This window comes from Macrobrachium rosenbergii, chromosome 43 (assembly GCF_040412425.1).
Source record: "Macrobrachium rosenbergii isolate ZJJX-2024 chromosome 43, ASM4041242v1, whole genome shotgun sequence".
In the NCBI taxonomy this organism is placed as follows: domain Eukaryota; kingdom Metazoa; phylum Arthropoda; class Malacostraca; order Decapoda; family Palaemonidae; genus Macrobrachium; species Macrobrachium rosenbergii.
Window position 1 is genome coordinate 34486625 of NC_089783.1, and position 22500 is coordinate 34509124.

Consider the following 22500-nt stretch of genomic DNA (forward strand, 5'->3'; position numbering starts at 1 on the left):
AACTGAGAGTAATGAGGTTTTAAAAAGTGTAACAAGAGGAAAACCTCAAACCAGTTATACTATGGAACAACTGTTAGGAGAGGGTGGAGAGAGAGATGGCAGAAAGAGCATATGATAAGAGGTATATAAAAACGAATGGAAGGTGTTGCAGTTAAGGGTCGAAGGGACACTGCAAAGAACCTTAAGTAATATGCCTACAGTGCACCGCGTGAGGCGCACCGATGGCATCACTTTCCTACGGGGGCCGTTGTTTCGGAAAAGGGTACACTCCCAATATCCTGTCCAGAATCACAGTTGCTGTTTGGGCAGATAATCTGAATCGACGATGGAGGAGATACTTGTTCCCTAAAACCCACCAGCTGACGAATCTCTCGCTCCTAATAACGCATGCTTCTTTATCCCTAACTGACATTGCAGTTCATTACTGAAAACGTTCTGAAATTGCCAAAACAATACAATAAAACCCCTTTGTTTTAATTTGATAAAAAAAACTGGAAAACCTAATATCATCCGGTCATGAAGAATGAACAAGTCATATACAATCCAGGGGATACGTTTTGACATTCAGAGCAGCCCAATATTGTTTTTTTTTTACAAGTAAATCAGTTTTACAACGTCCATTAAGCTAATTAATTGTTCTGTTGGAATTCACATGAAAATCCGCAGGGTATCAGGTCATCGGACTATAAAAAAAAAAGTCATATTATTTTAGTTTTGGATAAAGGTCAGAGGAAAATGTATATCTCTGTTGCGATGAATTTAATTTAAATTTCATTATGCAGATGTACTGATTATGTTCACGTAAGGTACATAATCACACGTTTGTGATTAAATATATAATAAATATATATATATAACAAATATATATATATATATATATATATATATATATATATATATATATATATATATATATATATAATTATATATATATATATATATATATATATATATATCAATATATAAACTTGAATAACAGCAGACACTTCTAAAAAAATAAATAAGGCAACGTTTTATTACGGCAACGTTTTATTACTATTCAATTCAAGGTCATCAGCATCAATAAGACCACCTGAACAGAAAAAAAAAACAGTCCATAGCTCTGTCGTTAAGGAATGAGGGGCAAGGAACTAGACACTGACATCCCGGCGTCTCTGAAGAATATCTGAAAAAAAAATTTGTACGAAAAGAAGTATTGTAGATTTTCAAAGGCACTGAAAACGATAGTATACGTATCCTATTATTTATGTATAATGACCTAAAATGAAAGACTGCAGTATCTGCAAAAATACAAAACTGAGAAAAATGGTAGGTACTCCCTTGCCTTACTACTGGTTTTGCAGATACTGCAAATGGGATCCTCTAAATAAAGCATTGAAGAATCATCCTGAAACTGCAGTGACTTGTGTATCAGTGTTTCAGGAGCCCAGTAGGTGGTATATCTCAATTTGGAAAATTTTGCAGATACTGCAGTTTTCCATTTTAGGGCAGTATTGCCAACAGAATTTTTTTGTTTTTATCTCTCATTGAAAAATACATTAATGCAGTTTTACAGTTATGCCTTTGTATTTACGTTATTTCACAATCATAGTTTTTCTTCTCACAAGGACCTGTTCGAAAGTTAAGAGGAAGGCATTGTGGCTGTTACAATTACGTATGAACTGAATATAGAATTTAGGCCAAAGGCCAAGCACTGGGACCTATGAGGCCATCCAGCGCTGAAACGGAAATGGACAGTAAAAGGTTTGAAAGGTGTAACAGGAGGGAAACCTCAAAGCAGTTGCACTATGAATCAATTGTTAGGAGAGGGTGGAGAGTAAGACGGAAGAAAGTGAAATGGAAAGGAGGTACAGTAAAAGGAACGAAAGGGGTTGCAGCTGTGGGCCGAAAGGACGCTGCAAAGAACCTTAAGTAATGCCTACAGTGCACCGCATGAGGTGCACTAAGTTAAATATACCTTAGTTTTACCAGACCACTGAGCTGATTAACAGCTCTCCTAGGGATGGCGCGAAGGATTAGACTTATTTTACGTGGCTAAGAACCATCTGGTTACTTAGCAACGGGACCTGCAGCTTATTGTGGAATCCGAACCACATTATAGCGAAAAATGAATTTCCATCACCAGAAATAAATTCCTCCATCTCTTCATCAGCAGGCCGGAGACTCGAACTCGGGCCTAGCGAGTGCTAGTCCAAAGCTCTACCGACTCTCCCAACGAAGAGCTATAAGGTGCACTGACGGCACTAACGCCCCATGGGGAAGAGGACACCGTGGCTATTACAATTACACGAGTATCTGGTAAAAAGTGACCAGTAGATTCTACATCATCACACATTTAAGTAGTTATCAGAAAAGTAACTTTCACATTTACACCCGTTAAGTTTTTATAACTGGAAATCTCCCGACGATTGTCTAAACTACGTAACTACTGTCACTGACACGATAGCAAACCACCACTTCAGTCATTTTTCCCTGAATATTAAACCTTCCTGACGCTTTCCTACTTCTCTATTTAAGCCGTCGTGTATCATAATCATAATCATCGTTTTTATTATTTTTACCACTACTGTTACTACCATTATCATGAATACTGATTGTACTACTACTTCAGCAACTGTGTGGATATTGCCAATTGTCGTTTTTATCTTTTTATCTCGTGTATCTAGATTTGTGTGTATTATGTTGTCTCTACTTTGTATATTCCATGTATATGGCCCTGAGCTGAAATATTATTATTATTATTATTATTATTATTATTATTATTATTATTATTATTATTATTATTCTAACAGCGGGAATTATGACAAGGCGCACTGGTGTCACCATGAAGATACGCATATGCCTACTAATGTTGGAATGGAATGAAACTAAATATCAAATCTAGGCCAAAAGCCAAAAGCTGAACTCTGTGTCATTATTCAGCGCTGAAAGGGAAATTGAGAATACAATGTTTGAAAGGCGTAATAGGAGGAAAACCTCGCAGTTGCACTACGAAACAATTGTCGTCAGGAGTGTGTTGAGGAAAGTAAGAAGGAAGACCTACTAATGTTGATAAACGTTTTATCAGGAGCGCGTCAAAGAACATAATTTCCTTAGTTTTCTAGCTAATCAAGATTCAGTAAATATAAACGATATTATAAATGTGACAAACGTAGTGGCTTTAGTGAATTAACTTGCTTGTCCATATATCATATTCAACACCATGTCCTTAAGAAGTGTCAGGGTATATGGGGGCCAGTTTCGGTAGTTCAAGGTCCTCTGGTCCTTTTATCTTTTATTATGAACGAAGCGAGAATAATTAGCATCCATGTCTAATTTATTTCATAAATCTCACGCATTTATGTGCATATACTGTATGGGTGTTTCTAATTAATGCCAAAAACGTGATCGTCTTCGCTTTCATACTTGACTAGATTGTCGTGGAATGGAATGAAATATAGAATTCAGGCCAATGGCCAAGTGCTGGGACCTACGAAGTAATTCAGCACTGAAAGGAGCACAGAGTAGAAAGGTTTTTAAGGTGTAACAGGAGGAAAAACTATCAGTTGCACTACTAAACAACGGAGAGGGTGGAAAGTCAGATGGACGAAATAGAATATGAACGGAGGTACAGTGAAAGGAAGGAAATTGGCTGCAGCTAGTGGCCGAGGGGACGCTGCAAAGAATCTTTAAGTAACCCCTACAGTGCACAGCTTGAGGTGCACTGGAGGCACTACCCACCTACGGGGATCATTCGTTGAATGTTCAGTGGATTGAGAACATTCGTTGAATGTTCAGTGGATTTCTCAATGCAACGTATGTTTGGAAGTATCAGTCTGCCTTCAGAATTATACGTTGAAATACTTCCTACCATTTAAGATATTTCCATTCTTTCATAGTTACCAGAGATCACCAATCACTGACATTCGCGATACGTGAAAATTATCAAGGTATTGGAGGAATTCAAAACACTGGCGCTGTAACAAATTTGTATGCAAATTACGTACCTAAATTATATACCTAAATGACTGAGTAAGCTGTAATTTAGCCTCATTAAACTATAACGAAACTAATACCGAAACGTTAAGCGTTACCTCCCGGTGGAGTATTCCCTTCTGTCACGAAATTAGGAGCATCAGTGAACTCACCCAGTAGGCCAACTTTTGGCACCAAGATTCTAAACTATACTCTGGATAACTATAATCATGACCCTGTATCATAAGGATACTGACTTCAATTGCAATATTTCAGGAAGAAATTTTCGGAAGTGAATCCCAAAATAAGTAGAATTAGGATTACCATGAAATTTTCCCCATTGTCTTTTACATCTGAGCAGTTTAATACTGTTACTGCTTCGCACATGCTCTCATTTCTAGTAGTAAGATACAGATCTCAACCTAGATAAACTGCAAAAAATAGTTGTGAAAAATCCTCGCTTAAGAGCGAGTCTAACATTCAAAGTATAAATACAACTCATTTCTCAGTCAGAATCAACGCATTTGTCAGTCAAAACTAAAAGCTACCATTAAAACCAAATTTAAAGTTTCTGGACGAATTTTTAAAAAAAATATTGGAGGAATTGTCGGAGGAACAGTCCAAGATTAGACGTTTTCCTTTTAACAGCTTCACTAGCCAGTCACCCACACGGAATGAACGAGCATTATCTATCAAATTGCCTGCCAGGTCTTCATTCGGGTTCGTCCTTACTACTAAACCTCCTTGAGAGCATAGAGCACAATGTATACTTTTGCCAAGAGCTTTTTTGGCAGTATTGCCTTCGTTATTTTAATGGCTATTTGCACACATGTAACTCATCACACCTCGGCTACCAGCCAAAGAACCATCCAGTTTACAAGCAGTTTACAAGCAATCAATACCATTATTAATCAATTTACCTTAACTCACGGGGTAGAATATTTTGAATATTTTGAATACTTTTAGTAGGTTAAAATGTCCCTACGATAACCAACTTATTTCTAAATCTTTCAAAGTGATTCTGAAACTTAAATTATAAAACTGAATAAAATTTAACAATTTACCTTAACTCACGAGGTTAAGCATCTTATTCAGTTGGGTGAAATTTCCTCACGCTACCCAGATTTGATTTCCAGAAAACTAATCCACCAAAACTTTGTTCAGAAACCTAAATTAGACGCTGGATTAAAGCTATTTACCTTATTCACCGAGTATTTAGCAGGGTTGAAATTGACCTACGTTACCCTGTTTTGACAGATTTTCAAGATTAATCTATCAAAAAACCGATTTAGACAACTGAAAACGCTGGATGAAATCCATCAATTTTCCTTAACTGACAATATTTTTATTCTGAAGGGTGAGACCTCCCAAAGTTAACCTTTGATTTTATGAATCATTCAAAGGCTTTCCCCAAACCTGAATTAGAAAACTCAGGATGAAGCTTTGTCTAGATTTAATTGTACAAAATTTGATGGTAGCTAAAGTAAGTTTTGTCCACTTTAATAGCACTCACGCCTTTTATCAAATTGTCAGTGACAACCTTTTAACACTTAGTCAGAAATGCCTTTAATTACAGCCATTTATAGATTCAGAAACTCAATGAATTCAGCCTCCTTTGCACTGCAAGTTCCAGGTCAATTGCAAACTACTTACGTATATAAACCAAGAATTCTCATTGGGTTGAAAGGAAAGTACAGAAATTAGTATCTAGATAAATGTAATTTTATTAACACCACCAGCTCCTTCGGATATACTCAGGAGTATGTATTTTAAGTCATCCATTTAAAAATAACTTACTATCAAGAACCTTTGATAAAACACCAGTCATCCTGGTTAATTATCCCTCGTTGAGAAAATGAAACTGCCGTTGCTATCCTAATATCTATTGTCGCTGTCGTATCTTCATTGCTATCCTAATAATTATTGTCGTCGTAGTATCTTCGTTAAGTCAACTTGATGAAACTAATGTAGCTATCCCAGTGCTTCCATGGCTGTAACTTTGTTCTTGCTGTTCTTACCAACAACCTGCAATTTAAATAATGATCAGTAAATGGCCACAATTTACTTATCTTTCAACTCAAGTCCTCAAAACCTAAAGGCTAACCACGGCTAAGCAATCAAAAGCTAAAGGCTAACCAAAGATAAACAATCAAAAACCAAAAGCTAACAAAGGCTAACTAATCCAAAACACAGTAAAATATCAATTTTAACAAGTAATTTTAAAACTCATTAAAAGATAGAGAGATTTAAGCCCGTATGGAAAAGTTTCTCAAAATTGGGACTTATTTAAACAAGTTAATAAAAAAAGTTAAGCAAAAAAGTTAACCAGATTTTTTTAAAAAGTTACTTGATTAAACAATGGATTAATATTTAAGCAATTGATCAATTTTTAATTAAAGTTTATTCAAATACTAAAAGATGAATGTTTAAAAAGGTGACTCAATACTTTAAGCAATTAAATTTCAAAGCAATTAAATTTCAAAGCAATTAAATTTCAAAGCAATTAAATTTCAAAGCAATTAAATTTCAAAGCAATTAAATTTCAAAGCAATTAAATTTCAAAGAAGTTTAATCAAAAACTAAGGTTTCACCAGGAAAACTTCACTGAAGGCAAAATGAAATCAAAATTAATCCTTAAGTTACCCTTACCCCATTCACCTTTACACAGACTCCAAAAGTTACCCTTACCCCATTCACCTTTACACAGACTCCAAAAGTAACCCTTACCCCATTCACCTTTACACAGACTCCAAAAGTAACCCTTACCCCATTCACCTTTACACAGACTCCAAAACCCACCCTTACCCCATTCACCTTTACACAGACTCCAAAAGTAACCCTTAAACTATCCAGCTTTACACAGACTCCAAAAGTAACCCTTACCCCATTCACCTTTACACAGACTCCAAAAGTAACCCTTACCCCATTCACCTTTACACAGACTCCAAAACCCACCCTTACCCCATTCACCTTTACACAGACTCCAAAAGTAACCCTTAAACTATCCAGCTTTACACAGACTCCAAAAGTAACCCTTAAACTATCCAGCTTTACACAGACTCAAAAGTAACCCTTAAACTATCCAGCTTTACACAGACTCCAAAAGTAACCCTTAAACTATCCAGCTTTACACAGACTCCAAAAGTAACCCTTAAACTATCCAGCTTTACACAGACTCCAAAAGTAACCCTTAAACTATCCAGCTTTACACAGACTCCAAAAGTAACCCTTAAACTATCCAGCTTTACACAGACTCCAAAAGTAACCCTTAAACTATCCAGCTTTACACAGACTCAAAAGTAACCCTTAAACTATCCAGCTTTACACAGACTCCAAAAGTAACCCTTAAACTATCCAGCTTTACACAGACTCCAAAAGTAACCCTTAAACTATCCAGCTTTACACAGACTCCAAAAAGTAACCCTTAAACTATCCAGCTTTACACAGACTCCAAAAGTAACCCTTAAACTATCCAGCTTTACACAGACTCCAAGAGTAACCCTTAAACTATCCAGCTTTACACAGACTCCAAAAGTAACCCTTAAACTATCCAACTTTACACAGACTCCAAAAGTAACCCTTAAACTATCCAACTTTACACAGACTCCAAAAAGTAACCCTTAAACTATCCAACTTTACACAGACTCCAAAAGTAACCCTTAAACTATCCAACTTTACACAGACTCCAAAAGTAACCCTTAAACTATCCAACTTTACACAGACTCCAAAAGTAACCCTTAAACTATCCAACTTTACACAGACTCCAAAAGTAACCCTTAAACTATCCAACTTTACACAGACTCCAAAAGTAACCCTTAAACTATCCAACTTTACACAGACTCCAAAAGTAACCCTTAAACTATCCAACTTCACACAGACTCCAAAAGTAACCCTTATACTATCCAGCTTTACACTCCAAAAGTAACCCTTATACTATCCAGCTTTACACTCCAAAAGTAACCCTTAAACTATCCAGCTTTACACTCCAAAAGTAACCCTTAAACTATCCAGCTTTACACTCCAAAAGTACCCATTAAACTATCCAGCTTTACACTCCAAAAGTAACCCTTAAACTATCCAGCTTTACACTCCAAAAGTAACCCTAAAATATTTAAGTTTACAAAGACTTAAAGTTGAAAGATAACGACCATTTCGTTAACACCAGTTTTCCCACTAAGTTTAAGTTTTGTTTGGGGTTAGTAATTTTTTGGATGCAAGCCCCCCTCTGACGTACGGTAGACTGAGTCTACCGTACGCCAGAGGAGCTCCTCCCCACTTCAGGGGCGCCGCCCCTGAAGGGGGAGGATAAGCTTGCATCGTGTTAGTTTTGAGTAAAATAGATTTGAGTACACTAAAAGAGGAAAGTGTCTCACCTTTTGTTCTATAATAAAGCATAGTTACGAGTGTAGTCCTGGGGAGAGTGGCTGGACTAAATCTTGAGTGTGGCTGGACTAAGTATTTCCATAAACAGCACAGCAGAAACAGCACAGCAATCTGAAAAAGACCATAAATGAACCAAAGTATGAAGCACCACTAATAGCTAAATATTAAGTTAAAAATTCCAAATATTGCCTATAGAGAGAAGTACCATCCAAAACCCAGCCGTGACCTACATTGAGGCAAGTACCATCCAAAACCCAGCCGTGACCTACATTGAGGCAAGTACCATCCAAAACCCAGCCGTGACCTACATTGAGGCAAGTACCATCCAAAACCCAGCCGTGACCTACATTGAGGCAAGTACCATCCAAAACCCAGCCGTGACCTACATTGAGGCAAGTACCATCCAAAACCCAGCCGTGACCTACATTGAGGCAAGTACCATCCAAAACCCAGCCGTGACCTACATTGAGGCAAGTACCATCCAAAACCCAGCCGTGACCTACATTGAGGCAAGTACCATTCAAAACCCAGCCGTGACCTACATTGAGGCAAGTACCATTCAAAACCCAGCCGTGACCTACATTGAGGCAAGTACCATTCAAAACCCAGCCGTGACCTACATTGAGGCAAGTACCATTCAAAACCCAGCCGTGACCTACATTGAGGCAAGTACCATTCAAAACCCAGCCGTGACCTACATTGAGGCAAGTACCATTCAAAACCCAGCCGTGACCTACATTGAGGCAAGTACCATTCAAAACCCAGCCGTGACCTACATTGAGGCAAGTACCATTCAAAACCCAGCCGTGACCTACATTGAGGCAAGTACCATTCAAAACCCAGCCGTGACCTACATTGAGGCAAGTACCATTCAAAACCCAGCCGTGACCTACATTGAGGCAAGTACCATTCAAAACCCAGACGTGACCTACATTGAGGCAAGTACCATTCAAAACCCAGACGTGACCTACATTGAGGCAAGTACCATTCAAAACCCAGACGTGACCTACATTAAGAGAAGTAGAATTAAAGATTCAGTAGCCATTAGAACTTAAACCTCTTACTAATTCCCAAGTTTCAAAGTTCTGGTCATAGTTGGAAAGTAACTTTCAAATTCAAAAGTAACCATAACTTAAAAATTCTTATAACTACCATCCACTAAAACTTTCACATACGACCAAAATTGTAAAAAATTACACTAGAAATCAGTATTCTACAAACACGAACTTATAAAACCTAACCAGAATAATAAACAGCAGCTTTAAATACGACACCTAACCAGAATACTAAACAGCAGCTTTAAATATCGTTCAGTAATTAGTAATCATACAATAAAAAAACACTCAAATTGAAGTAGCTTTAAAATCTCTATCATCGTTCTTATATCTTCCAAATAAACCAGAGTGAAAAAATGAACAAAAGTCAGAATTATACAATAGATAACTTCCACATATACAGGATACAAGCTTGAAAAACATCACGGTTACTAAAACCTATAAAAACACTTTTGAAAATGTACCACTAACAGCGTTTCACCAGTCACTAAACCCATAAAATATACAACAAACAAAGAAACAGCAAAAATTATCTCTCACCTTATATACAGGAGAACTTTCCAATACCGACGAAGCTTCACGTTAACCACAGGTATACTATACTAGCAAACGCCCCATTACCGTAATACCGTGCTCTTAGGGCAAACGAAATGCTCACCTCCGCCAGGCAAGGAGGAAGGAGCCTGGAAATATGCTGATTTTTCTGTCGTTCATTCAGCGACCGCTAGATGGCAGTGATAACAATGCGCTCTCAAAATCATCACGAAAAACGCCAAAATAAATCATGAATAGAATAAGGAAGCGTAGCTGAGAGAGAGAGAGAGAGAGAGAGACTTTCAGCGATTACAAGAAAAGCATCTGAATGCTAAAGCTAACTCGACGAGAGAGAGAGAGAGAGAGAGAGAGATAGAGAGACAGAGAGAGAGAGAAATATCTGAAAGCTAAATGTAGACCTTACGGATCATGCTGAATTGCACTACCTATTCCCTCCTAATCTGTGGTCCTGTATTCGTTTCCTTTTCATGACTAACAAGCAATGTATGATATCAGACACAGATGTTATTTATTTCCAAATATAACGCAAGTCTCATGTCTCTAAATCCAATTCACCTTACTGAAAACACATCTCGGAAATTCGCTGTCTAGTTGTGAATGAAATAAGCGGATTCATCCCGCCCATATTTTTCCTTTCATGAAAATCAAATAAGGCGCTCTATGAAATTAGAATAAGTTGAATATTAGCTGCGATTAACTAGTGGGGTCAATCCGTTGTTAGCTTAAGTTCTAGTAGAGGAGTAGGGGCAATAAAAAAAAAAGTAAAATATGCGCTGAAGTTTCTTCGGCGCAATCGAGTTTTCTGCACAGCCGCTACAGCGTATAATCAAGAAATGGAATATTTCAACCGCAGGGAACTTTCCTTATCCTTGTCAAAACCAAATGAAATGTGGTCATTCATAATGCAAATATGAGAATTGTCATTTCCAAATGAAACTGGACATTTGCATTTAACAGTAAGACATAAGCAAGTAGCTGAACTGTTGTTACCATTTGAAAAGTGTTGCTTCCGAATGCTTAATGTTTACAGCGGGTGAAATATGTTTATACCAGATGACTGAAGTTTAAAAGCAAATGCAAAAAGGTACACCACCACTGAAACGAAAGCATAGTTCTGGAAACCGAAAGAATAGTGGTTAACTCCAAGGAGAGGTAATTAACTTTTCTTTTAAATGTGGAATATAAAGTTAACCATTTTTTCTATGTGGAATATAAGGAAATATATATACAGTTTTCTTAGCTATAATGCTAGACATGGCTCTATAAAGTTAAAAGCTTGTCGACTGTATTTTGTAATGTGGTATAGCTGTAATAATTGAAGCTTTTACCGTAATACATAATAGTCTTTCTTTTGTGAGAACCTTTCAGGGAACTGACTAGGCTATTTTGTGCTAAATCATTTGATCTCGCATGAGATAAAATTTTAGGTGAAAAGATTAGTACCAGATTCTAAACATAATAATTAATAAGAGCAGGCTACTATGTTGGAACTTGATTCATCCAGCTTATAATTCAATGTGTTGCTGGCATACTATACATTATAACTGTTCGACAGTTTTAGGTAAACAGATCAGTGCCAAATCCTAAACAGATCAGTGCCAAATTCTAACCATCAAACTTAATATGACACAAGCTACTTTATTTACATGAGTCATCCAAACTATAATTTGGTGGACTATTGATGTACAATACAATCATTTATAATTGTTCGACAGTTGTAGGTAAACGGATCAATGCCAAATTCTGCTCATCATACTTAATATGACACAAGCTACAATATTTACAGTATACACCAATTTATAATTGTTCGACAGTTGTAAGTAAACAGATTAATGCCAAATTCTGATAAAAAAAGGTAAGTATATCTTAGTTTAACCAGACCACTGAGCAGATTAACAGCTCTCCCAGGGCTGGCCCGAAGGATTAGATTTATTTTACGTGGCTAAGAACCAACTGGTTACCTAGCAACGGGACCTACAGCTTATTGTGGAATCCGAACCATATTATGACGAGAAATTCATTTCTATCACCAGAAATAAATTCCTCTAATTCTTCACTGGCCGGTCGGACACTCGAACGCTGGGCCAACAGCGAGAGCTCTACCCACCCCTCCAATGAAGAACTCAAATTATAATCATCATACGTAATATGACACAGACTATATATTTCAATGATTCATTCAGTTAATAACTTGGTGCACTATTGATATACTATACACCAGTTTATAGCTGTTCGACAGTTTTAGGTAAACAGATCAGTGCCAAATTCTAATCATCAAACTTAATATGACACAAGCTACTTTATTTAAATGATTCATCCAATCTATAATTTGGTGCACTGTTGATATACTATACAATAACTTATAACTGTTCGACAGTTGTAGGTAAAAAGATCAATGCCAAATTCTGATCATACTTAATATGACACAGGCTATATAGATTTAAATGATTCATCCAATTTATAATTTGGTGCACTCTTTATATACTATACAATCATTTATAACTGTTCGACAGTTGTAGGTAAACAGATCAATGCTAAATTCTGATCATCATAATCAATATGACACAAGCTACTATATTTCAACTTGATTCATCTGATCTATTATTTAATACACTATTGATATCCTATACACCAAGTTACTTACAACTGTTCAACAATTACACAAGACATAACAAGCTTCTCTGCTAACCTTAGACCCTTCTACCACTCTTAAACTATCCATTTCCAATAATCAAGCTACTTTTTTTGTTTTTAGAAAGTAAAGGTCGACAAGAATCTTCATTTTTAATCACTCCAACGAATCCAAACCTATCCACTGCTATATCTGTCTGGTACACGATTTACTCATTAAGCTACGCCAACGCAATTCACCGACACCAGTTAAGTAAGTACGATTACCGACCCAATAACCACTTCCCCCAATTACTCTTTCATCTTGAGAAGTTTCGGAGTTATTAATAAAGTTGCATTTAAGAAATTTTAAGGATAGCACTATTAAGAATATTAATGGTGGGCCCCGGTGTATTTGTACTTAACTGGTTTAAGTTAAGGGTCCCTACTTGCGTTAGTAAGTTTAACGGTGTGGTGGATAAGTTTGGATGTGGTGGAGTGAGTGAAAATGTAGGATCTTGTAGACTTTTCAAATTGAAGGTTGGTTGTTAAGAATGAACATTTTCAAAGGAAAATAGAGCCAAAAGGAGTTAAAATAAACCTGCTACGTCACGCTTTAGTGTCTAAAAGCCGTGAGTAAGTTGGTGTTTATTATTATTATTATTATTATTATTATTATTATTATTATTATTATTATTATTATTATTATTATTATTATTATTGGAGAAATAAATCCACAGTTATATATATGTACATATGTTTAAAAGATAAAACTGTATAGATAGCTTTCAGGTAGCTGTTTGGGAAGCTATCTGTACAGTTTTATCTTTAAACATATGTACATATACATAACTGTGGATTTGTGTCTTCAAGACTCGTGCTACTATGAGTGATTATTATTATTATTATTATTATTATTATTATTATTATTATTATTATTATTATTATTATTATTATTATTATTATTATTATTATTATTGTTGTTGTTGTTGTTGTTGTTAGTATTATTAGTATTAAAATAATTTAACCGGACTACTGAGCTGATTAACGGCTCTCATAGCGCTGGCCTAAAAATAGGATGTCGTATTACATCTAGTTACAAACTGCATGAATCAGATTCAAATATAGAAGGCTTCCTCATCTTAAGAACAATGATCAGATTATAGCCATGATGTTTTACCAGATTTAAATATAGAAGCCCGTGTCATTCTTAAGAATAATGATAAGAATGTAGCCAGGATGTTTTGCCCATGACCCCATTTCGTACGGCGTTAAAATGACTCGGCACAAAATAGCCTTGTCCGTTCACTGCAAGGTTCCCCTAGGAGAAGCCTATTATATACTTTGTAACACTTGGGCCATTATAGCTATAATCTTATTACAATATATAGATTTATTCAGTCTTATGTTATAAACCATATGTTCGGCATTGTACAGTATATGAATTGACTGTTTGATAGCTCACCTTTCCTTATAGTCTAATTTTTTTATCATCTTTATATTTATTTCTACTTGAAATTTATCAATTTGGTTTTATTAGCCTCTGTAAAAAAAGAAAAAATCAGACTTTCCATCGTGTTTTGAAAATTTGCTTATATTTGGTACCATTAACAAGCTTTTCATGTGGTAAATAGTATATTGGATGTTACTATCCGTAATGTTTGCCTTTATTAGCCTAATTAAACTTCTGCTAACAAGGGGGCGACCCCATATATGAATCACAGCTGATACTAAACGTATTATATTTGCCATGAATCCAGGTAAAAAGTCACAGGTAAAAAAGTAACAGAAAAATAGTCACAGGAAAAAAAGTCAGTCTTAACTAGACAGTGACCCCTAAGGGTTTTAACCCGGTATGTATCCACCTTTGCGGCGTGTTTAGTACAAGGCCGTCGGGAATTACCTTAAAAACATAAAAAAAGACTGTAAATATCATAAAGATAATGACCCCCAAGAAATATTGTAAATTTTTCCCCAGCCACTTTATTACCGGTCACCATGAATTAATGTGACTTTTTTCCTAGACAAAATTGTGACTTTTTACCTGTGATTTTTTTGCTGTGACTTTATTACCGGCCACCATTTACCATAGACTTGCCATAATTGATTTTCACAGGAAAAGAATGGACGAGATAAATCCGCTTACTCCGTTCACAACCAGACAGCGGATTTCCGATACCTGCTTTCAGTAAGCTAACTTCGGATTTACACAGTGTATATGTATACTGTACATATACATATATATATATATATATATATATATATATATATATATATATATATATATATATATATATATATATATATATATATATATATATATATGTATATATATATTTAACATATATATGGACCATGGCCCAGGAGGGATTTACAAAGTACCAGTAATCAAAATGCAATAATTGGAGCCTAGCATTCAAATATTTTTCCTATATTTGCTAACAGTCTCTCTCTCTCTCTCTCTCTCTCTCTCTCTCTCTCTCTCTCTCTCTCTCTCTTGATTGTACTTCCTTTTTCTGTGTGTCGCCCATTGCTGTATCTTTTGCGTTAATTTATCAAACTTCTGTAATGCTATGTTCGCATTTCGACAGAATGCACTATAGTCACTGCCATCTGGTGGTCGTTGAATGAACGAATGAGAAGTCAGAGAATACTTCTAGGCTCCTTCCTCCTTGGCTCTTGGGGGTAAGCATTTTGTTGGCCTAACAGGACATAGAAAAGGTCATTGGCGAAGTGTTATTCAGCTGCGGTTGTCGTGAAGTTCCGTGGGAACTGTGTAGTTCCTGATATGTACTGCTGAGTCTAAGTCTACTTTGAGGTTTGCGCTTGTTTGTCGTGAAGCAAGTTGAATGATTTTCAATGTTATGTTTTTGGTGTATTTCTAGTTATGGAGTTCCAGTGTTTGGTATATTTATACTTTAAATGTTTTGCGTTTTCTATTTCTGGTGTTTATCATGTCTTAATTTTCAGGAGTGCTGTGAATGGACGACTTCAGCTTTATTTTCGCCGTACCAGGTGTCTAGGACCTTCAGATTCCCCGGGACTATATCCGTAACTATTATTCAAAAACCAACGGTAAGAGACTTTCCTATTTTAGTATGCTCAAACCAAACCCTCCGCAAGCTAATCCTCCCCCTTCAGGGGCGGTGCCCCTGAAGTGGGGAGGAGCTTCTCTGGCGTACGGTAGACGGTGTCTACTGTACTTCAGAGGGGGGCTTGCACTCCGGAGGTTTGAGGGATGAGGGATCAGGGATCTTACGTTTTCGCTAGGTGTCTAACCTAAAATTTTAAGTGGTTAGTGAAAATTAGTTTTTGAGCGGTTTGAATTATCCGTGCTAAGAAAGTTACCTGAATTTTTCAAAATCCCACTGTCGTACTGTTAATTGTAATGGAGGTTTTTTTTTTTATTTTGTTTGCTTGAGTTCTTAGTATTTGTAAATGTAAAAGAACGGTAGTCTGATCTGTTCTTAAGTAAGCTTAAAGATGGTTCATATTCTCAAGGTCATTAATTTTGCTCTAAACTAATTTTGGAATATTACATGCACTTTTAAGATCCAAAGTATAAAGGAGTGATTAATGGAAAGTGAGATTAACAGTACATTTTCATTACAGGTTGTTGGTGGAAATAACTCGAGCGAGCTACGAAGACTGTCCCAAATAAATTCTGGGAACACCGACAGCAATATCTTGGAAGCACGGCGCTGATTAAGTCTGGCTACTAAACAGTGGAAGCGTTGTGCTAGCACCAAGTTCGGCTACCAAGCAGCCCTTGCCGTCTGTTTACTAATATTCCTGGAAGCATTGTGATAGCTATTATGAAGTGTGGCTACAGAGCCACTCTGGAAGAAACTGATGGTTTCGTCACCTGACAGCCTTGGGAGCTGTGATGGCGAAATTTAACATGCTAAGGCAAAAGTAACATGTTAAGGCAAGAATAATTCACCAGTAAGTTCCTTACTTTAGTGGCCGTATTAACTGTCTACAACCTACACTTGTGTAGGTAAGGTGTTTACCGAATTCTAAAATGTGATAAATAAAATGCTTAATTATACGTCCATATGCAGCATTCTTGTACTTTCCTTTCAGTCGACAGTCCTATTCATATTTAGTTAACGTGAATGAGAGGGTGGAATCTTTTCTAGGTATGAAAGATTGAAGTCTTGGGCTCTTTAGTTCTTTGCTGGCTTGGTAATAAGAAAAAATTTTAAATGTTTAATCAGTAAATTTTAAACTTTTCAATACTGGGTGTTAAAAGTAAATTTCCTTTTCAATACTGGGTCTTAAATACTTTTAACTGTCAAGATATGATTCCTTTGTTACGATTTCAGGTTACAATTTCAATTTAGAAAAGGAATCAAGTGTTGGTCAAAAAAAAAAATTTCAGATATTTAATAGAAATAAAAACCACCCTTTGTATAAGAGCATTAAATTAGGGGGGGAGGTGTTCCAAGACAGATGCTTAAAGGTTTTCAGTTTTTTATTTCTCTTACCCACTACATTTTGTAGTAGCCATTAAAATAAAGCTGCATTGCCAATATGATAATGGCCCATTAACCACTGTGTTCTAAGGCGTCAAAGAGGACTAAGTAGTAAGGTTTAACTTTAAGTTGACAGGGGAACCTAGTAACCCTGTCTGTAGTTTAAACTGCACGCCTTAGGGCTGCGTAACCTTTCCAGGTTCCTGAGTTTGTCCTAAAGGTGTCTCAACTTTGCTATCTCCTCAGGGTCTTGGTAATGTTAGCACCTCAACGTGGTGCACTGTAAGAATTGCTTCAGGTTCTTTGAAGCGTCTCTGCGGCCCCTAGCTGCAACCGCTTGTATTACCGTACTTCCGTTCATATTCTCCGTTCATATTCTCTCCCCCAGCTTACTGTCCACCCCCTCCTAACAATTAAATAGTGAAACTACGAGGTTTTCCTCATGTTACACTTTTTCAAGTTTCAACCCCTTTTACTGTATTTCCGCTTTAGAGCTGAATTGACTTGACAGATCCCAGGGTCTGGTCTTGCCCTAAATTATATATTCAAAGTCTAGTTCTTAGCTGCAACCTTTCATTCATTTGGCTATATCTCCGTTCGTATTCACTTCCTTCCGTCTTGCTTCTCGTCTAACAGAGCTGAATTGATCTCATCAGTGCCAGCCCTTACCTTTTGGCATAATTTTATATTTAAATTTAATTTCTTAAATCGTAATCAATCAAAAGCGTCAAAAGGACGCCTATGTTGTGTGGGTGCATTTGACCACGCAAGCATTTTGCAGAACAATTGAGTTATTTGAGATTATAGACTTAGTGTAGTAAATGACTACATATTTCTCGAATATTTAATGTTACGAACAGATACAATTTAATTTTTTCTAGCTATTAATTTGTTAGTATTGTTGGGCAATAGTGTAGATTTTATTTTCGATAGGTTTGATTACAAATCCTTATCCTTCCCGTTGGGGGTAGTGCCGTCAACCTCATTCGGTGCACTGTAGGCATTACTTAAGGTTCTTTGCAACGTGCTTTGGCCGTAGCTGCAACGCCTTTCGTTCTTTTACTGTAGGCTACGTCCTTTCATATTCTTTCTTCCATCTTATTTTCCACCCTCTCCTAACAATTGATTCACAGTGCAACTGCAAGGTTTTCCTCCTGTTACGCCTTTCAAACCTTTTACCGCCAATTTCCGGTTCAGCGCTGAATGACCTCATAGGTCCCAGTGCTTGGCCTTTGGCCTAAGTTCGATATTCAGTTCGATTCAATTCAAATCAGTATCCTTAGAACAGACTTAAATTACTCGACAGAGGCCTTGACTAATTACAACGAAATGCTTTTTCTATTTGATTTAATTATGGATGAACAGGAATCCTTTATAATTAAGGGTTTTCATCCTGTGCTACTAGGAATTAGTGTGTGAAACAGAAATGTACATTTATCAAACAATGCGCAGACGTTACAGCGTTTTGAGAATTAATATGAATGCTGTGGACCACCACATAGCTAGTCGTAGCAAAATTTAATACGCCTAAAATTTCACTCTATGCAGCATCATGAGCGTAGAAATAAAGACTTTTTTGTTTTGTAGGTGGCCGGTGATAAAGTCGCAGGAAAAAATGTCAGGGAAAAATGTCGAATTTTGGCTAGGAAAAAGTCACAAAAAAAGTCACATTTATGGTGGCCGGCAGTAAACTCACAGGGGAAAAATTCCCATTATTTCTTGGGGGTCATATCTTTATGATATTGACAGTGTTGTTTATACGGAAATCCCCAATGGGCTTGTACTAAACACGCCGCAAAAGTGTGGCTTTTTTCTGTGACTTTTTCCTGCGACTTTTTTAACTGGATTCGTTTTGTATATGACACTGGCTTCCATAATGACAAAAGTTGTTAGTGCTCTCGATTAACTCGGGCCGTGCACTGTAGGCATTACTGAAGGTTCTTTACAGGGTCTTTTTGGCCCCTAGTTGCAACTCTTTCATTCCTTTTATTGCACCTCCGTTCATATTCTCTTTCTTCCAACTTATTTTCCCTCTTCTAACAATTATTCCTACATTTTAAGCGCTAAATTGACCTCATAGGTCCCAGCGCTTGACCTTTGACCCAAATTTTACTTCGTAATCATAATCACGCCTACGCTATAATGATAATAGTTATAATAATAATAATGAATAATAATAAAGGCTTTATTTCGTATCAAATACACTGGAGTGAATTCTATACATAGGAGTTAAACTACAAAATACTAAAAGTAGATACAAAAAAAAATTACAAGTTTAATACATGTGCGTTTAACAATATTAAGCTTATATGCGCTAAACCCCTCCATAACCCAACAACAAAATTATCACTAGTCATCAGCATATTAGTGAGTTTTTTACACTTGTTACCTGATGTCTTCATTCTACCCAGCAAGCTCACCACTGCTTTGCGTCTTATCTCATTAGATGTTGGTATACCAAGCTGAACGCAAAACGGGGGCATGTTGTGTGGGTGACTTAACTACGAAAGCTGTTTACAGAATAAAGGAGTCTTATTGGAAACTGTAGACTGCCAAGTTTAGTAACTGCTTTTGACGCTATTTCTTGATTATCCAATATTACGAACTGATCTATTTTTATTATTTTCTGGGCATCGTAAGGGGGTAGTGTCGTCAGTGCACCTCGTGCTGTGCACTGTAGGGATTACTTATGGCCTGTCTACACTAGTGGGCATGCCCTTCGGGCACTTTCAGCTGTTTATATTTTCTCTCGCTTCTGAAGCAGTGTTACCAGACAATCGCATCGTTCTGGCTCCATACTCGGTCGGTCAGTATAGTGGAACGGGTTATGGGAACAGTGTTTGCCCGTCGGGCAGTGCCCGCTAGTGTGGACAGGGCTTAAGGGTTCTTTGCAGGTGCCTTCGTCCCCTAGCTGCAACCCCGTTCATTACTTTTACTGTACCTCTGTTCATATTTTCTTTCTTCCATCTAACTTTCCACCCTCTCCTAATAATAGTTTCGTAGTGCAACTGCGAGGTTTTCCTCCCGTTACACCTGTCAAACCTTCTTACTGTCAATTTCCGTTTCAGCGCTGTATGACCACATAGGTCCCAGCGCTTGGCCTTTGGCCTAAATCCTATATTCATTCATTCAGTTATTTTCTGGGCAAATTCTTTTGTTGCAGTTGTTCCAAAAGTCAGTATTGTATTTGAGGTAGTTCTGATTACGAACCTGTTGCCTTAGATCGCTTACAATTACCTGACAGAGGTCCTTGACTTGTTACAATGAAATAGTTGTACATAATGACTTATTTATTGATGAACAGGAATCTTCTATATTTCAGGCTTTTCGTCTTATGCTGCTAAGAATTATGTAGTGTGTGAAGCAGAAATGTACTTGTATCAAACAGTGAGCAGACGTTACAGCGTTTTGAGAATTGATATGCCTGCTGTGGGTCATTACATAACTGTTCGTAGCAAAGTTGAATTTGGTAACTGACCAATAGGCCTAATATCATTTCACTCTTATTTTGCAGGATCATGAGCATGGAAATGAAGCCTTCAAAGTTTATGTTGAATATGACTCTGCCTTCCATAATGACGAACGTTGTCGGGGCTCTCGATTGACCCAAGCGGATCACGGTAGGTTTTACTTACGGTTCTTTGCAGCGTCCCTTTGGCCCCTAGCGGCAGCCCCTTTCATTCTTTTTATTGCACCTCCATTCATATTCTCGCTTCCATCTTGCTATCCACCCTCTCTTAGTTTCATAGTGCAACTGCTAGGTTTTCCTCCTGTGACACCTTTGTAACCTCTTCACTCTCAATTTCCCTTTCAGCTCTGAATGACCCCTTGGGTCCCACCGCTTGGCCTTTGGCCTAGATTCTAAATATATCGAATCCTTTCTCGATCAGTTCAGTTGAATCTTAAACTCACTGAGGAAAGGGAATACAACAACCAGTTTTCACGAAGGGATAAATAACTCCGGGAATAAATTGTCTCGTTAAGGTCTGTACCAGTGGTTCTTAAACTTTTTTGCCTTGCGCCCCCCTCTGCATTATTTATAGCTCCCACGCCCGCCCCCCACCACCCCTGAAATTTTTGCCAACTATAAACTATAAACAATACGTTGCATATTTGCTTTTTATGAATACATGGATGAATGATAGATTTTTGTTTCATTGCTGTTAATTTTTTTATAAGTATGCACTGTACATTATTTCAATTCATAAATAAGATTTCAAATGAAAATTGACTTATATTTTGAATTTTTGGCATGTTTTGAGATAATAATTAGAAAACATATGGAAGCAGTGATAATGTTTTTGGCAATTTTGCAATTAATATCAAATTAAAAAAAAAATAATAGGCACCATCTGGTAACCCTGCTTGCGCCCCCCTTGGAAGCTTCTGGCCCCCCCTTAGGGGAGCGCGCCCCCCAGTTTAAGAATCACTGGTCTAGACTCAGGTAATTTCCTTGAACATTCAGAAATGCAATGTAGAATCAGAGGAAGAACGTAGGAGGTAGAAAATACATTATGGAACAAAACGTAAGCGACGTAAGCGGCCACAGACCACAATACCCAGTATGAAAGACAAATTTAGAAAAATGCAAATGCAGACGAAAAAAGTGTGAGCTTTAAGAAACCAAATTTGATTCATGCACAAACAACAATTGTGTTGTTATGAAACTAAATGCGACGAGACTCGCCTCTCTGAAAGAGTTTCACAATCCCAGTTTAAATTGTAAGTTTTCCAACATCAGTTCGCATGAAAGTGCGGAAAAACGGCGGGGGTGGGGATGAGGGCGTTGGAAGAGGGGGAGGAGTGGGTGGGTAAACGGAGATGGCTATCTCCCTTTATAAGGTTATAAGATTATCTGTGAAAAACATGTTTACGTCGCCGTTCTCGGGCAACAGCGAAAGCGAGAGAGAGAGAGAGAGAGAGAGAGAGAGAGAGAGAGAGAGAGAGAGAGAGAGAGCAGTGGGCGTCCTTCTGCATAACAATAAAAAAAAGATAAGAAATCCATGAAAGGAAACGATAAAGAAAAAAATCGGACGCTAGTGTTGTCTTGTCGAGAGTTGTTAATAATAACAACAAGCTTTCACAGTTCACAATAGCTACCATGGCAACAACATTGGCAACAACAGATACTGTAATGATATTACGACGGCTACTAAAATTATCTCAATAACAGCAATCCTTGTGGAGAGAGTGTGGTAAGCTTCTCGCCTTGCGGAATAACTGTCCATAAGTCAAAGCAGTAAAACTGATTTACCTATTAATTACGATTATAGATATTCATTTTTATTTCATTTGATTTGATGAAAGCCTTGTCTAAACTCTTATTACAAATCCCCAGGAGGGGGATAGCGACATCAGTGCGCCTCCCCCGGTGCATTGTAGGCTTACTTGAGCTTCTTTGCGGCGTCCCTTCGGTCCCTAGCTGCAACCCCTTTCATTCCCTTTTGCTTCCGTTAAATTAATGT

The 22500-nt window shown here is 37.2% G+C and overlaps 2 long non-coding RNA genes across 2 annotated transcripts; one reads left to right on the plus strand and one right to left on the minus strand.

Moving 5' to 3' along the window:
- Nucleotides 1–5654: 5654 nt before the first annotated feature.
- On the minus strand, nucleotides 5655–10072 carry LOC136828525 (uncharacterized). Its single transcript, XR_010850083.1, has 3 exons — nucleotides 9933–10072; nucleotides 8328–8448; nucleotides 5655–5979 (listed from the first exon to the last, which is right to left on the minus strand). It is a non-coding gene; the product is annotated as an uncharacterized lncRNA (long non-coding RNA).
- Nucleotides 10073–15239: 5167 nt separating this feature from the next.
- On the plus strand, nucleotides 15240–16623 carry LOC136828526 (uncharacterized). Its single transcript, XR_010850084.1, has 3 exons — nucleotides 15240–15375; nucleotides 15528–15632; nucleotides 16170–16623. It is a non-coding gene; the product is annotated as an uncharacterized lncRNA (long non-coding RNA).
- The last annotated feature ends 5877 nt before the right edge of the window (nucleotides 16624–22500 follow it).